The sequence below is a fragment of the Mytilus californianus genome, unplaced genomic scaffold, assembly GCF_021869535.1.
Source record: "Mytilus californianus isolate M0D057914Y unplaced genomic scaffold, xbMytCali1.0.p SCAF_6, whole genome shotgun sequence".
In the NCBI taxonomy this organism is placed as follows: Eukaryota; Metazoa; Mollusca; class Bivalvia; order Mytilida; family Mytilidae; genus Mytilus; species Mytilus californianus.
Window position 1 is genome coordinate 26,721,459 of NW_026262712.1, and position 16,250 is coordinate 26,737,708.

General features: G+C 30.5%; 1 long non-coding RNA gene across 4 annotated transcripts in view; it reads right to left on the reverse strand.

Moving 5' to 3' along the window:
* The window catches only part of LOC127706938 (uncharacterized), a 63,462-nt gene that overhangs the window by 36,242 nt on the left and 10,970 nt on the right, over positions 1–16,250 (reverse strand). For all 4 annotated transcript variants that reach the window (XR_007984660.1, XR_007984661.1, XR_007984659.1 and 1 more), the window contains exons 2-4: positions 10,527–10,701; positions 7,999–8,210; positions 5,881–5,990 (exon numbers count right to left, since the gene is read on the reverse strand). This is a non-coding gene — a long non-coding RNA (uncharacterized LOC127706938). The remainder of the gene's footprint in view (positions 1–5,880; positions 5,991–7,998; positions 8,211–10,526; positions 10,702–16,250) is intronic.

The window sequence follows — 16,250 nt, forward strand, 5'->3', positions numbered from 1 at the left end:
TTGTTTCATAACTTATTCTATGTTATATTTTTCTATAATATAGTTTATTCTTTTTTTTAAGTTCTTGTTAAAAAAGACTTGATGCTTAAAAAGGTCAGAGAAGTATCAAAATCGGGTTTTATAGGTACCTATACTAAATATAAACTGTTACCTAGATTTTTGAAATATGCTTGCATTCTTGTTGCATTTATTTTGAAATAATGTTGTATAATTTGTAAATGTAATAATTTTATCCGGTGTATCCTTATATATGATAAAACATGGCAACATATTTCACATAACTTCCATGGATAAAACAGTCACAGCGTTGCACGGGTATTTATAATTATTAAGATAGTGTTTGACAGTCCGTTTCGGTTGAATGCTCAGATAATCCGTATATTAAAATGTAAATAACTTTCACCAAACATCTGTCATCTGTCAAAAATTAGAAAATATAAAGTAAATAAGATACTCAGAATATATTTTCCTTGACTAATTTTATATGGGTAAGAACAATTATTTTAAATCACAGACGAAAATGTGTTTAAGAACATTTTTGATATTTATTACTAATCATTATATCTTTACAGACGGAACGAATAAATACTAAATTACTTAATGCAAGAAAGCACGACTGCAAAGTTTTTATGACTTGCACACTTTTCCGGTTACACCAATTATTCTTTTCTTATATAACCAATTAAATGTTTACGTGAAATAACATCGGAAAAAAAAGAATTGCAACTTTGCAAACGTTATTTAATTAATAGACATACAACATAACATTAAAAGACCACAAAAGAATACCCTCCATTCTTTTCCGATTTTAATCATAAAAGGGAAACAACCCCTAATAAACACAGAGAAAGTGTCGCCCGTTTTGCATCCGAATATTTAAAATCTTAACACGACTGAACACGATCTTACAAAGTCTAAACAGCATTTTTACCTTTAGTCTGATTTGATCTGAACATGGTCTGATCAAGTCTTAATCGGATGCAAGAACAATCTGTCTTGTTTATCTTGACATGACTGAACGGACTTAACACGGTATATCGTGACAGCGTCTGAAAGTCTGAAAAAGTCTTGACGTTTTTCTCTAGCAGTAAATCCAGTCGATTAAGACTTGATCAGACCAAAATGACCGTTTCAGACTCAAATATTGCTACTAGTGAGAGGCAAGTGAACAAAATCTATAAGTAAGCTTAAAGGAGATGATGGGAAATTAATTCTAATCAAGAAAATGTACTAAATAAAATTACAAAAAATCTATGAATACTTGTATAATGTAAAATTTAACTGAAAAATATATCAACTGATACGTGATGGAAAAGATACAGTAGAGAAATGCACATAAGGTATTTATAAAATGAAATTAAATAAATCTCCAGGGCTTTATGGGATTACGGTAGAATTGTATAGACAATTGTGGGATAAACTTAAATTATTAATTGTATATGTTCTCAATACCGGCTAAAATAGATAAAGTTTATCATATTCATAACGTACCAGTATATCAACTTTGATATTCAAAAAAGGAGATCGTTTACTTTTGGAAAACTATCGTCACATTTCACTTCTAAATACAGATTTTAAACTTTTGTCATATGTGCTAGCTCAAAGATTAAAACAGGTACTTTAATAATGATTCACTTATAGGGTCTTTGCATCGGAATTACACATATTTATTCTAAAACCAGTTGTTGGCATAACACGGGTTATGTTCTTCTCATATATGTTATGACGGTATAATACTAAACCCCTAACAGGAGGGATTGTGCCTGATATTCATATGATGAAGACATAATCTTTCAATCAGTTTAATTGAGGTCTGGAGCTGGCATGTCAGTAACTGCTAGTAGTCTGTTGTTATTTATGTATTATCGTCATTTTGTTTATTTTCTTTTGTTTCCTATTCTGACATCGGACTCGGACTTCTCTTTAACTGAGTTTTACTGTGCGTACTGTTGTACGTTTGTTTTTTCTACATTTGATAGAGGTATGGGGGGAGGGGGGAGATCTAAAAAAAAACATGTTAAACCCCGCCGCATTTTTGCGCCTGTCATAAGTCAGGAGCCCCTGGCCTTTGGTAGTCTTGTATCATTTTTAATTTTAGTTTCTTGTGTATAATTTGGAGTTTAGTATGACGTCCATTATCACTGAACTAGTATACATATTTGTTTAGGGGCCAGCTGAAGGACGCCTCCGGGTGCGGGAGTTTCTCGCTGCATTGAAGACCCATTGTGGCCTTCGGCTGTTGTCTGCTCTATGGTCGGGTTGTTGTCTCTTTGACACATTCCCCATTTCCATTCTCAATTTTACTTCCAAAAATTTTCAATGAAGATCAGGCCGATCATGTTAAAAATAGATTTATTGAGTTTAATCTGAGAGAAATTCAAGATGTAATAGACTATGCAGACACATACAAAATTCAGGGGGCAAAAGCATATGATTCATTGGAATGGAATTTTATATTTGGGACTTTGAAGCATTTTGGTTTTAACGAATTATTTATTTACTAAGTTTAAACAATACACAGAGATAAACAAACATGTGTTATAAACAATGGGTGGGTATCAGAAACTTAAAAAAATTCACGGGGAACATTTAGCTGTTTAAATTATGCCCCAGAGATCAAGAAATAATAAAAATGTAAAAGAAATAAATGTAAAACTAGATGGGAAAAGTCATAGTATTAAGATTTAGCAATTAGCAGACGACACAACACTTTTTTGGAAGGATAAAAACGATGTGGTTACTCAATGAACGAAATAGAAAAGTTCTTTTTCAGGTTTATTATTAAATAGAAATAAAACAAAGGGAGTGAGGATTGGGGAATTGAAATCGTGTAAAGATAAAATTGTTGGAATTAAAAGGGAAGATAAAACTATTAAAGCTTTAGGGGTGTTTTTCAGACATGGTGAAGAGGAATGCCAAAATTAAATTGGAATTGTAAAAAAGAAAACATGAATAAATTGTTTGTGATATGGAAAAAACGAAATCTTGCAATTTTAGGAAACATCCTTATTATAAAGACTTTAATATTGCCTTTGTTTACCTTCTTGGAAAGCGTCTGTATAACTTCAGAAAGTTATCTAAAAGGGATAGAAATCAGTAACTATAAAAATATATTTGGGATGGGAAACCAGACAAAGTTAAAAGAAACCTGATGATAAGTCCATATGAAAAGGGGGGTTAAAAATTGTTGACGTTAAAAGTTATTTTGTGGCTTTAAAATCATCATGGGTAAATAGATAGGTAAGTGATAAACTAGATATAAGAAAACAACTAATACGGGGAAATACATTTTATAAAATTTGGAAATAAACTAATTATATATGAGAACTTGATAAACAGTGATCTGATTTACATAAATGATATTTTAGATGATAAAAATCTACATTCTAAACAAATTAAAGTTCTAATTGAACTGGACCGCTGAATTTCATAAATTAAAAAAATATATCCAAGAAGAATGGATCCAAGTTGTTCAAAAAGAAAATTCTGTTAACACTACAGTTAATATTCAGAGAAATAAGATTATATGGTATATCATTATACTGAGACTACATTATTAACAAATAAAATGTTATATAACTCTTTATTAAGTACAAAACTAAAGCCATCAATAGGGATAAACAGATGGCTTACAATCCTAGAAATACAAGAAACTCAAAATATGAATTCATTGTACCGATTTATTTTTTAATATATGACTGAAAATAAATTAAAAATATTTAGTTGGAAATTATTACAACATATTGTTCCAACGAAAAAACTGTATTGCAGTGGAAAGTAACTAAGACAGATAAGTGTATTTTTATATAAGAAGATTATGCACAATATTTTCTGCATTGTACATATTTGACTAGATATTGGCAAAAAATCTATGACCTCTTTAAAAGAAGTAAAATCGATTTTGTTATTAAATTACAACATCTTATATTTGGATATAAAATCACAGATCGTAAATATTACTTTTTGAATTATCTAATAACGGTATTTAGTTTTTCTATTTATAAGTCATATTATGTATCCGAGCAGAGAACATATGTTGTTGATGTCTTTAGTATTTTTGAAAATTAATTTAATAAGAGAGTAGACACTGATAGATATAAATCAACATGTCCAATGTTATTGTCAATTAAAAGAATTTTAGCAATAATCAGTCTCTGTATAGGACAATTGTGCATGTTTATATTATTTTTATAAGTTAATAATTTGGATCAGCTGTTTATTTCCCTGGATAATCAGTTAAGTGTAATAGGGTAAATCAAGAGAAGCTTGGACTCTTGATGAAATGTCTTACAATCAAGATTTGATAAATACAAATTATTATGTTGTTAAAAAAAAAAAACATAGTTCACTTTGTGCAGAGGAATTTGTTGTCATCATTAAATTACAATCACGTACGCTTCTCGTTAATTACACAGCCGCCAATCATAAAAATCCATACAGACACTGACAATGTTCTTTGTGCTTGTCCATGATAGGAAACTCTATCAAACTACGTAATGTCCTTGTAAAAAAAAATAATGCAGTTACATGCAGTTGCATTTGTATTTGGCAAAACCTTTCGGAATAGTGGGCCTTAATGCTCTTAAACTTTATTTGGCCTTTTTAACATTTTTTTAATCGGACATACAACTGTATCGCATATACCATGCATATTCCTTACGCACTTTTATAACCCCTTGTATTGAATATGGTATTTTTCCTGACATTGACAGCAAGCAATGTGTTATCTAAGCACTGAAAGAAAAATTATACCTATTTGCAGATGTTGGTATCTAGAGCAACTGCAAACGCTTCATTAGAAGGCTGACTCCTGACCAATAATATATTGATTGCAGTTTAAAATGACAAAAAAACAAATCCGTTCACCTATAAACGATATTTTGTTGTATTTTCACCATATAACTATTCAAACATATAAAAATATTTTGCTTTTAGCGCACTTTAATCATTTTCGAAGGAACTTTTAAAGACTTACAAAGTCCTGTAAATCTTGCATTCTAAATTTCGCAAGAATTAAACAGAATACCCATATTCTTTAATAGTAGTTTCTTTCTAAAAATTATGTCAGAACATAGTAGTAAAGAATACTATAATTCCAAATAGAATTATAGTTAAAATCTTAATTGCGCCATTATAGACCATTTGACCTTGATTCAACACAATCGACACCGTACGAATTATTGAAACCAGGCAAGACAAAAAGTCCATATAATATATTATCTTTTGAACGATATATAATATGGCCGATTGTATGTTGGGTGTGTGTTAAAGTCGTACACCAACCGTCTTTTTGAAAACACCAATTGCCTATAAGTAAGTACCATTGATGATTGTTCGAGTAAATCACATTGATCATAAATTCGGTCATTGGTATATGGAATACTAGTAAAGTGGTTTTGTAGGACGTTAAACACCCCGAAATAATTAAAAACAAGAAATGCATAGTTTTCATTCTTTGTGTATGATTTTGTTTCCCTAAATAATGCGTTTAATTGACCATCACATTGTGAATGGTTTACGTAATATTTACCTACATTTAATATATATTGTTGGGCAATCTTTAGTATTATGTCCATGATGTCAGCTTTTTAGTTTCATTGTTTAATTTAATTACAATATATGTTTGTATGTTTTAGGTTTATATTTATAGGTTTTTCCATATATAGACATATATGCATAAAAGAGGCACGCAAGAAGGCCTGTAGTCTCAGATCTTTAATGTTTTAATAGTGGTTTTTATATGTTTTTACATAAATAAAAAAATATATAGAGATATATAGAAATAATGGATGGATGGAAGGAAGAAAGAGCGAGACAAACAGATCCAAACTTGTAAATTTACATTAATTTGAACAAAAGACAATTATTCATGACACATACCTATATCCATACAGTGAGTCCAAACGGTAAAGTTTGCAATCTTACGAGTATCAGTTAAATTGAATCTGAACTTGAATATTCCTGCATTGGGGTATCCTATATACATCCATCTGAAATATAATAGATTTCGTATAACGGGTCATTCATTTGTGTGTGTGTCTGTGTGTGTGTGTGTGTGTCTGTGTGTCTATGTGCATGTTACTACCTTATATAATTTAGTACTTATGAAAGGATATATAAACATGCAGATTTAAACAAAAAAGAAGGAAGGTACTCTGTCACTTTGTGTATTTTGTCCCCAAATAGTCGGAGCAAAATAATTATTACTTATCACTTATGTGTCATTTTTTTCACTATTTTACGATAGTATTACAAAAACATATGATAACTGATATCCTATTGAAACACCAAGGGCAATTGCATAAACAAATATGATAAACGTTCGAACAGTATTTAATATAGAAAAATACAAACAAGATACTCGCTCGGTCAATAACTCGAAAATTTTATTTTAATTAACAGCAAAAAAATCAAATAAAAAAAGAATCGCAATAACTCCTAAACAGCAAAACCAAATATGTTGACAAACAACAAAAAAATCAAATAAAAAAAGAATCACAATAACTCCTAAACAACGAAACCAAATATGTTGACAAGGTTAGCATATCCTGTTAAACATGCATCATTCAAATTCAAACTCTATTAACTATTTAAGATATGGACTAGGAAACAATTTATATAACGACTTTTCTCATTTTTCTATTCTTTTAAGATCAATGAACAAGAACACATATTTCTCCCGAATCCACTAATTGGAGCGCACTATTATTCGTATTTGATTAACGGCAGTTTGTTGAAACACCTTTTAATCAAACTCAAAATACATGTTGTTGAGCAACGAGTCTTTCATTTTCATAATATCGCATTCGTAGCATTTGTTGTTGGAATATCTTTTTTTCTTCCATAAATCTTTGAGTTATGTCTCCTAATCCCTTGGTTTGTGTTATTCTTTTTTAAAAAAAGAGTTCAATACAAACATGTTGTCGATATTTAATCGATCATTGAGGATGTTTATGTAGAGTGTTTTGATACTTTTTCCAAACTGTAATGATTGTGATTGAACATTTTGAAGTTGATGTTAAGAATCAATGAGCTGTATTTGATAAAAAAAAATATATATACGAGATATATGCTGGGTCAAAAATCGAAACAAAAGATAAAAAACCATACAATCAAAAATGAATCGCAATAACTCCTATATAGCGAGACCAATATCTTGATAAATGTTTAATCGATATGTGTACAATGTATGGTCTGGCTTTTTCCCCCGCTGAATGAATCATGTAACATATGTATGTGTTTGTAAACAAAGGGTAAACAATGCGTTTTTGTGACAGTTATATTTAAATTTCTGATTTTTACAAAAATTATAAATTAAAATGAACGAAATATCTACTTTTATCTATGCAATGAACATTTTATATTAATACTAATTTTATATTAATATTATTTATTTAAAAAAAAACAAACCTACTAATGGATAAGTCAAAATTCGGAAAAAAACATATCAAGATTAGTATAAAAGTAAACTGCAGAAAATGAGACAATGGGCAAAATTGTTAGGAGCCTGTAATTCAGTGATTGTCGTTTGTTGCTGTTTTACATATTTGTTTTTCGTTCATTTTTTTTTTTGTACATTAACTAGGGCGTTAGTTTTCTCGTTTGAATTGTTTTACATTTGTGATTTCGGGGCCTTTTATAGCTGACTTTGCGGTATGGGCTTGGTCATTATTGAAGGCCGTACGGTGACCTATAGCTGTTAATTTGTGTGTCATTTGGTCTCTTGTGGAGAGTTGTCTCATTGGCAATCATACCACATCTTCTTTTTATACATATAACACACATGACACAACAAAAGAAGCTATGAATTTAGCATCCCTGCAAAAACAAAAGGGATTGAACTCAGATGATCTAGAAGGTAAAGATATTAATTCTTTATTGGTTGTAACTGTCATGTTTGCAAATGACAGGTTGCATTCAGTTATCTTCGACATTACATGTACCCCTTTCATACAGATTCACGTAAGACAATGCTACAACTATTTTCATATGTAATACCTGTTTGTAAGATCTAGTCGTATCATAAAAGCGTTGCTTAAATCTGTAGATACAACAACTATGTTTGTTCCGTCTGTTTTGCATCTAAAAAGTTTGTCATCTAACCATTAACCCAGTAGACATGGTCATTTGCGGAATCAACAGCCACACCTGCTGGAGTCGATGAATTCACAACATGTTGTAATGTTATGTTCTTGGAGGGATATGGAAATCTAGAAAAGAAATTGAAAGTTATGTTATGCATTGACGATGTTTCTTTTTTATCATTTCTGGTAGTTAAAAATATCTGACCTCGCTGAATTAAGGATGTACACCTCTGAGGAGCCAAAAACTTTTAGAATTAAACTTTTTTTCTTAACCTAATTTTTGGGTTTATATGACTGTAAAAAAATAATTGGTGAAGAAAAAATCATATGGTGGTGCACTTCTTTTTTTGCTACGGCCCTTTGAAAGTACCCAATTTTGATGATTTTCCCATTTTTCATCAATTTTTACCTATTTTTGGGCTATTATCGTGAAAAAAAATCACAATTCCACAAATAAACTCTTTTTCATACTTTCAATAAAGATGAAGTGGACCAATCTAAATAAATTTAACTTAAAAAAAATATAGGTAGGTGTTAATATAAGAAAGTTTTATCATATTTTGATGCTTTTTTGTGTAAAATTAACCATGCTGTCAATTTTGTAAATTTGTGATTTTTCTCTGTTTTAAGAACAAAATGCATATTATTTCAACTTCTTTGTTATACATGATTGAAAAAAATACCTATCTAAGAAATTTGAAAAGAAAAAGTGATATGGAATGTACATGTTTCTGGTAAAATCATTTCTTGTACCCCTCACCCATTTTCTCAAAATTTTGGCTAAAAAGACTGACTTGATTGGTAATAAGATTTGAAAAATTGATTACTCAAAAACTACTCATTGTAAATACGCAATTTTTTCACAGAGTTGAGTTTGATTATAACATTTTTTTAAATTCATTGATATTTTCCACTTGTATCACATGTTTTGGAAATAATTCCAGAACGAGAGTTCAACGAGACTGTAACGTCAAAAGAACTCATCCTCAAGATGTATATCACAAAATCATTTCAAATTCAATCTAACACGAATTGGTGCATTTTGAAATTTACTTGTAACAAAATTAGAATTTCAACATGAATATCAGTTTTCAAGGAAAATGTATCTTAAATTACAGCCATTATAAACAGTTTATGTTATAGATAATGCATATTTTAATGTTTTTCTTGTCGTATAACACCCCCAGAAAATACGGAAATTCATGTACGAGCTGGTTTTGTGCTGTTTTTAATTATTTGAGTAATAACACTTGAATAAAATTTAGAAAACCTATTATTGCAAGAATATTATAACAAAATCATTTTTTTTTTTTCCCTTTTTTTTTTTTTTGGCGATATAAAACATTTGTGTATGTTTTCACAAAGAAATCTATCCACATTTAAAATAGTAAAAAACATATGATGACCTAATACATAACATTTTTTATTTTGACCAAGAAAACAAAGGAAAATATACATGATCTTTATTGTTTTATAAATTTTCGAAATATAATCATGATAATTGAAAATTGAAATCTAATCAACAGTGAAGTTCTAGATTGTCTAAATGTCGAGAAAATGAAATTGTGAAAAATGGATACATATATAACTCACTTGTTTTATACAACAATGTATGATATTGAACTCTGCGTACGTCATCTGTTCGTCCGTCAAAACATTTATAACGTTTCATTTGATATAACTACGCCAATCGAAGCATGTATTCTTTTCCAGGTGCTACGTCTTATTGGACGATTAAAGTATGAGCAATTCACCCTCCTTCGACCATTAAATTCAGATAGACTGTAGATAATATTAGCACAACTTGTATTGCATCAGTTATTGTAGTCATATAATGGTCCGGTTCAAATAGAGTAGATGCACCGAACAATGCTAATTGATACTGTGTAATCGTGAATTGAAAATTTAAAAAAACTGTTCATGTGAGCATGTCTAATTTAAATGTTATCCAAGATATCCGAAAAGCATAAAAGTTACCATATTCGTATTAACATTTTAACATATAAATGGATAAAACGTTTACATCATGAATATATAGAATTTTATAACTATCTGTGCGCTCCCTGTAAAATATTCACAAATCAATTTACGTTTATTTTGCACTTTATCAAGAGACTAGATTATTCACCGATACGCAATAGTCTTAAAGTAACTGTACATAAAAAAAAAACCTACTTTGAAATATTCATTTAGCATATTAAATACAGAAATAAATTTGATCAATATCCACAATCTATTCGACCAATCGTTACCTTTGATTTCGAATATATTTTCTTAATCTTTTAAATCGAGTAAAAGTAAAACATGGTTGTAATTGCAAAATATTCACAGAGGTTTTTTGTTTAGATATTTTGTTCATAGCGTAATGAAAACCTAATTTATCTAATTTGAATACTTAAACACTTTGTTAGGTATTCAATCAATATACAAAAGTAACGTTACCGCACAATATCCGAAAATGAATGTCTTGGAAAATAAACATTTCTGTTTTCGTAGTCGTAGTCCAAAGAATACACAACACTTCCTCCATGTCCAACAAGCACAGTCACAATGGCCGTATCAACATCAAATTCCAAAATTGACTGGTTACTTGGAAACAGAAGTTTTCTATGTACAGCTGAAAATACCATTACTAAAATGTTAACCAAACTACTATTTAAATAAATTAACAAGATACCATCAGTTGTACACACACCCTATGTATTTTCGTAATGAACTTTCGTTCTATGCAGTTCTTTAAACTTCAAACTGTGGTGAAGTAAAAAAGTATCAGAAAAATACCAAACTACAAGCTAAATTCAAAATCAAACGTTACTAACATACTGAACAAATGGAAAAAAAGCGACTTGGTACAGGCAGAAATTTTCCTAACAAAATAGTGTTTTAAACCTGATTATATCACAATCCAAACCTTAAATTTGTAGGACAGTGTTTATAGTTCCATTATATCAAGAAAACTGTGTGTGCAACTCAAACCAACAGATGGGTAAATGTGACAATAATTAGAATCCAGCAGCCAAGCCAGTGTGATAAGTGGGGTAAGTCACCAAACATACATTTTGAAACATTAAAAGATAAAAAGTTTAACACAGATTTAGAGCACTCGACATTAAAGGGTTAACCCCACCAAGTAAGCTTGAGATGAAATGTTCGGGTTGTCAAACGCGTGTTACAGCTTTTGACATTGATCAAACAATAGGTCTAAAACCGTCTAGGTAGAACCTGACAGAGAATACATTGCGTTTAATTAAACAATGACGAATGGTTTAGGAAGACACATTGCGTGTAACCGGATAGTTTTACACCAACATGACATTGTGTGGTCATGCATTGGACAAACACTGCACATATGTGAAGCAAATATGATATCGTTTTCAAAATCAAACCAACTGTCCTTCAATATGTTTTTGCAATACTCCTATCAACTCAGCAATAGCAGTTATGCGATTTGACGTAACAACAATTGATAAACACGTAGGTAAGCCATGTGTAGCAATATTAGTCTTGGATTTCAATGGCTTTTTAAAAGGTCAATTTAAAAGAGTTTCCTTTTGTTTGTTTTCAGCAGTACAAATACAATTAACAGATTTTACGTAAAGTCCATGTCAAAGACAGAACTGGTAAATTTTCGTATATCAAGATCCAAATTGAAACAATGCAATTTTGTTGAGATATCCTTACTTAATCATAATGATAATTTAAATAAGGTTTAGATGAAATTGTTAAAAATACCCCATTAATTTTTGAAAGTCAAGATGTCAGAATAACTACCTGAACTTGACACATTCATGATCAATTTATTAATTTTGGCTTCCCAATAACGTTGACAGATCACTATATATGCATTTGCTGGCGACGTTGCATTTCACTTCTGTAGTCAACATCAACATTAAATAGCACTGTAAGCTAAGGAGTTTTGTCTTCGAGGTGTAGATGGCTATAAAATTTGTACTTTGTACTGTTATGGATTGTCTTTAAAAAAAACTTATCAATAAATTTGTAACATGTTCATTTGTCGAAAATATTCAGCATATCCAGTGCGGTAAATTCAGATCTGTTCATACAATACACTTTCAGTAAATATACATCTGTTAAGGTTATGTTTAAACTGTTCAAAACCTTTTAGTTCTGTATCATCGAATTAATATGTTTCTTTGATTAACACATGTTTCACTAGGTCAATAACCTCGTGTCGGACAATGTTACAGTGTGTATCCTCAAATGAACAACTGATTCTAAATAAATAACATTTTGATATTCTTAAGAGGACGAATCATGCATTGGTATCACTTGCACGCTTACGTTACTAATATTGTGACAATTTGAATGCAGTTTTCTCTTAACAAAGTCTAGTTTTTGCAGGGTTACATTTTTTTTAAAAATCGGACGAAGTGGCAAAATAGAGGCTTTGAATAATTAGCAAAACCTATATCGTAAAAAAAGCTATAAAAGCGACAGAACAAATTTAATACAATCGAATGGTTTCTGAACTGTTCAATGTGGAATTAATGTTTTAAGTTTGTGATTTTACATTTGCTAATTTCGACGCGATTGGAAAAACTGAAGTGATCACGTATCAATTGTATTTTTTGGCTAAACAAACAATGGATAAGCCAATTCAACACAAGTCCGTCAAATTTACATGTTTAAATCTACACCATTTAAAGGGAACATAAAAATATTTGGTTACTTCCCCCAAAAATGCAGTTGTTATATATTAAGTCTTCTATTGAAAACATCGAGTGCAAAATGCTGACAGATTCATGCTAAATAAGCATCAAAAGAACGTGTCAAGAGAATACTTTATTAACCCATTGTGAAGAAATCAAACACTGAGACACTTTTCCCAACAAATTATTTTTTTCGGTGAATAATTTGTATTCTTGCAAATGCATTTTAAAGCTATTCAATATAACTTAAAAGGTGATTGATTTAGATTTGTCATGCTATCTTCTGTATAGTATCATGTATGACTAGCAAATACATTTGTTTTTGTCCCGGCTGATATTTTTTATATTGAGGTTCTGCAAAAGGAAATCATGCATTCCCCAACATAACGACTGACTTAATTTCCGGAAAATGACATGTGTAACAAACATAAACTGTTAGCTTCATCTTTAAAAGCAACACCGAATAATATGAAAGTTTAAACTATGTACCGGCTTCCGAATCTGCACAAAACATCTTACAAATATAGGGTTTCGTCTTCAAGCCATTAGTCAATTACTAAACTGTCTATTCTACTTACTACTACTCTAGGTACAATACAAAAAAATGTAAGGCTTTGTTCAAATAAGGCATTTAAAAATAGTTAAATTGATTACTCTTGGAGTGATAAACATTCCTTGAAAGTACTTGATAAGTTTCATGCTCATATTGTCGATTTTGAATCTAAAATAAGTTTCACTGTGCCTATTGCTGTGTATTTTTTACTCAATATTGTCTAGATGTATAAGGTGGGTTGAAATCTCATAAACATGTTTTACCTCGCCATATGTTTGCGTCTGTCCCAAACCAGGAACCTCTGGCCATTGCTAGTCTTGTATTTTTGTTATCTTGGTTCACTTATATGTGCCGTTCATTTGCGCTGGACTAGTATACATTATTGTTTAGGGATAAGCTAAAGTTCCCCTCCGGGTGCGGGATTTTCGCGCTGTGTTGAAGAACCATTGGTTGCCTTGGCCTCTTTTCTTCTCTTTGATCGGGTTGTTGTCTCCTTTACTTTTTCTCCGTTTCCACTCTCATTTCTATTCATATGAATTTTTGGACGCGTACACGTTACCCAGTCAACAATTTTTTTAAATACATACAAATATTTTACAACATCAATTTCTTTTTCAAAGTAACTAAGTAGATAATTGTTTTTATATTGTTCGGACGAATACTTGATAACATAAAAAAATCTATAGGAGTGTGAAGTGTATTTTATGCGTTGTCTTTTTTTTTTCACAATGGAATGTGGTAACCCTGAGTCCTGTGCCCTTTTACTTTTTGTTCTCCATTTGGCTGGATTGTCATAATAATAATGTGCAAATTAATCTATACCGATTATAAATGATATCTGGAACGTCCGAAAAAATAACTCGTTCTGAACATGAGTAAAATAATTGTCCCTGGAAGTGTAGCTACACACAGCAAATCAATTAACCGACATTATATACTAACAGTCAGTCAGTATACTTTTCATAGATGATACTTCTCATACTTTTCATTATTTAGTACAAATACATGTCAGTGTTGTATGATGCGGTCAAATGCGGTGAAAAATGAAAACTAACTACTGAAGTGAAGGTTCAATATTATGAATGCACAAAGGAAATGCTGGCACTCTTAATTGATGCGGACACTATTTTGTTGTCATTGTGTACAAATAATGCTGTCATTTATTTAATACAATCCATCCTGAGTTAACAAATTTACGATTTATGATGCGACATTTTCATAATGAAGTGCAAATGATCATGAGTACCATGATTATAAATGATACCACCTTATTCGTGTCTTACTTTTTATTATAAAGAACAACTATGGTTAGTGTTGGTTGTTTGATGCGGTCAAATTTTTATACCATACGAGCCAGTCTGACATTTTAAAAGTACTAATTTTTGTGACGAGTTAATATTTCAAATAAAAAGAGGACATGCTTTTATTTTAAATTGAAAGGGAAAACATTTTGAAGTCATTGTGTTCCAATATTGCTGTGATTTGTATCATACAATCTATCCTGACATAAAAAATAAATGCTGATCTATTATGCGGCAATAAACATTTACATGATAATGTTCAAATATAAGTTTTGGTTGACGCAGTCTAATATTTTTGTTATACGAGCCAGCCTGAGATTTCAAAACTACTGATTTTTTTAAACGAGTCAATATTTTGTAAACAATAGAACATGCTGACATTCTAAATTGATACAGACAACATTGTGTAGTCGTTGTGTATTGCTGTCATTTATATAATACTATCCGTACTGATTTAAACAAAAAATACTTATTTATAATGCAGTTATATACATTTGCATAGTAAAGTTCAAATATTGTAAGTTTTGGATGACGCGATCAAATCATTTTGTTATACAAGCTAGCCTGATATATCAAAACTACTACTATGTTTTCAAAGAGTCAATATTTTGAAAACAATAGGACATGATTGCCTTCTAAATTGATGCAGACAAAATTTTGTAGTCATTGTGTTCCAATATTGCAGTCAATTGTATTATACAATCCATCCTGACATAAAATTCATTTACTGGTGTGTAATGCGGCTATATAAATTTACATAATGAGTGCAAATAAGGTCAGTTTGGTTGATGCTGTCAAATATTGTTGTTAAACGAGCCAGCCTCAGATATCAAAACTGCTAATTTTTGTGACGAGTTCTTATTTTGAATAAAAAAAAGGATATACTGGCACTCTAAAATGATGCGATTAAGTTTTTGCAGTAATTGTGTTTTAATATTGCTGTCATTTATATTATACGATCCGTACTGATTTATAATGCGGCCATATAAATTTACATAACAAAGTTCAAATATGGTAGGTTTTGGTTGACGCGGTCAAATATTTTTGTTATACGAGCCAGCCTGAGATATCAAAACTACTGTTTTTTTTAACGAGTCAATATTTTGAAAACAATAGGACATGCTTGCATTCTAAATTAATGCAAGTACAATGTTGTAGTCATTGTGTTCCAATATTGCTGTCAATTGTATTATATAATCTATCCTGACATAAATAGATATAAGAAGATGTGGTATGAGTGCCAATGAGACAACTCTCCATCCAAGTCAAAATTTATAAAAGTAAACAATTATAGTTCAAAGTACGGTCTTCAACACGGAGCCTTGGCTTACACCGAACAGCAAGCTGTAAAGGGCCCCAAAAATTACTAGTGTGAGACCATTCAAACGGGAAAACCAACAGTCTAATAAAACACATTTACTGATGTATTATGCGGTTATATAAATTTACATAATGAAGTGCAAATAAGGTCAGTTCTGGTTGATGCTGTCAAATATTTTTGTAATACGAGCCAGCCTGAGATATCAAAACTGCTATTTGTTTGTGACAAGTTCATACTTTGAATAAAAAGAGGACATCCTGGCACTCTAAATTGATGCGGTTACATTTTTGTAGTAATTGTGTTCCAATGTTACTGTCATTT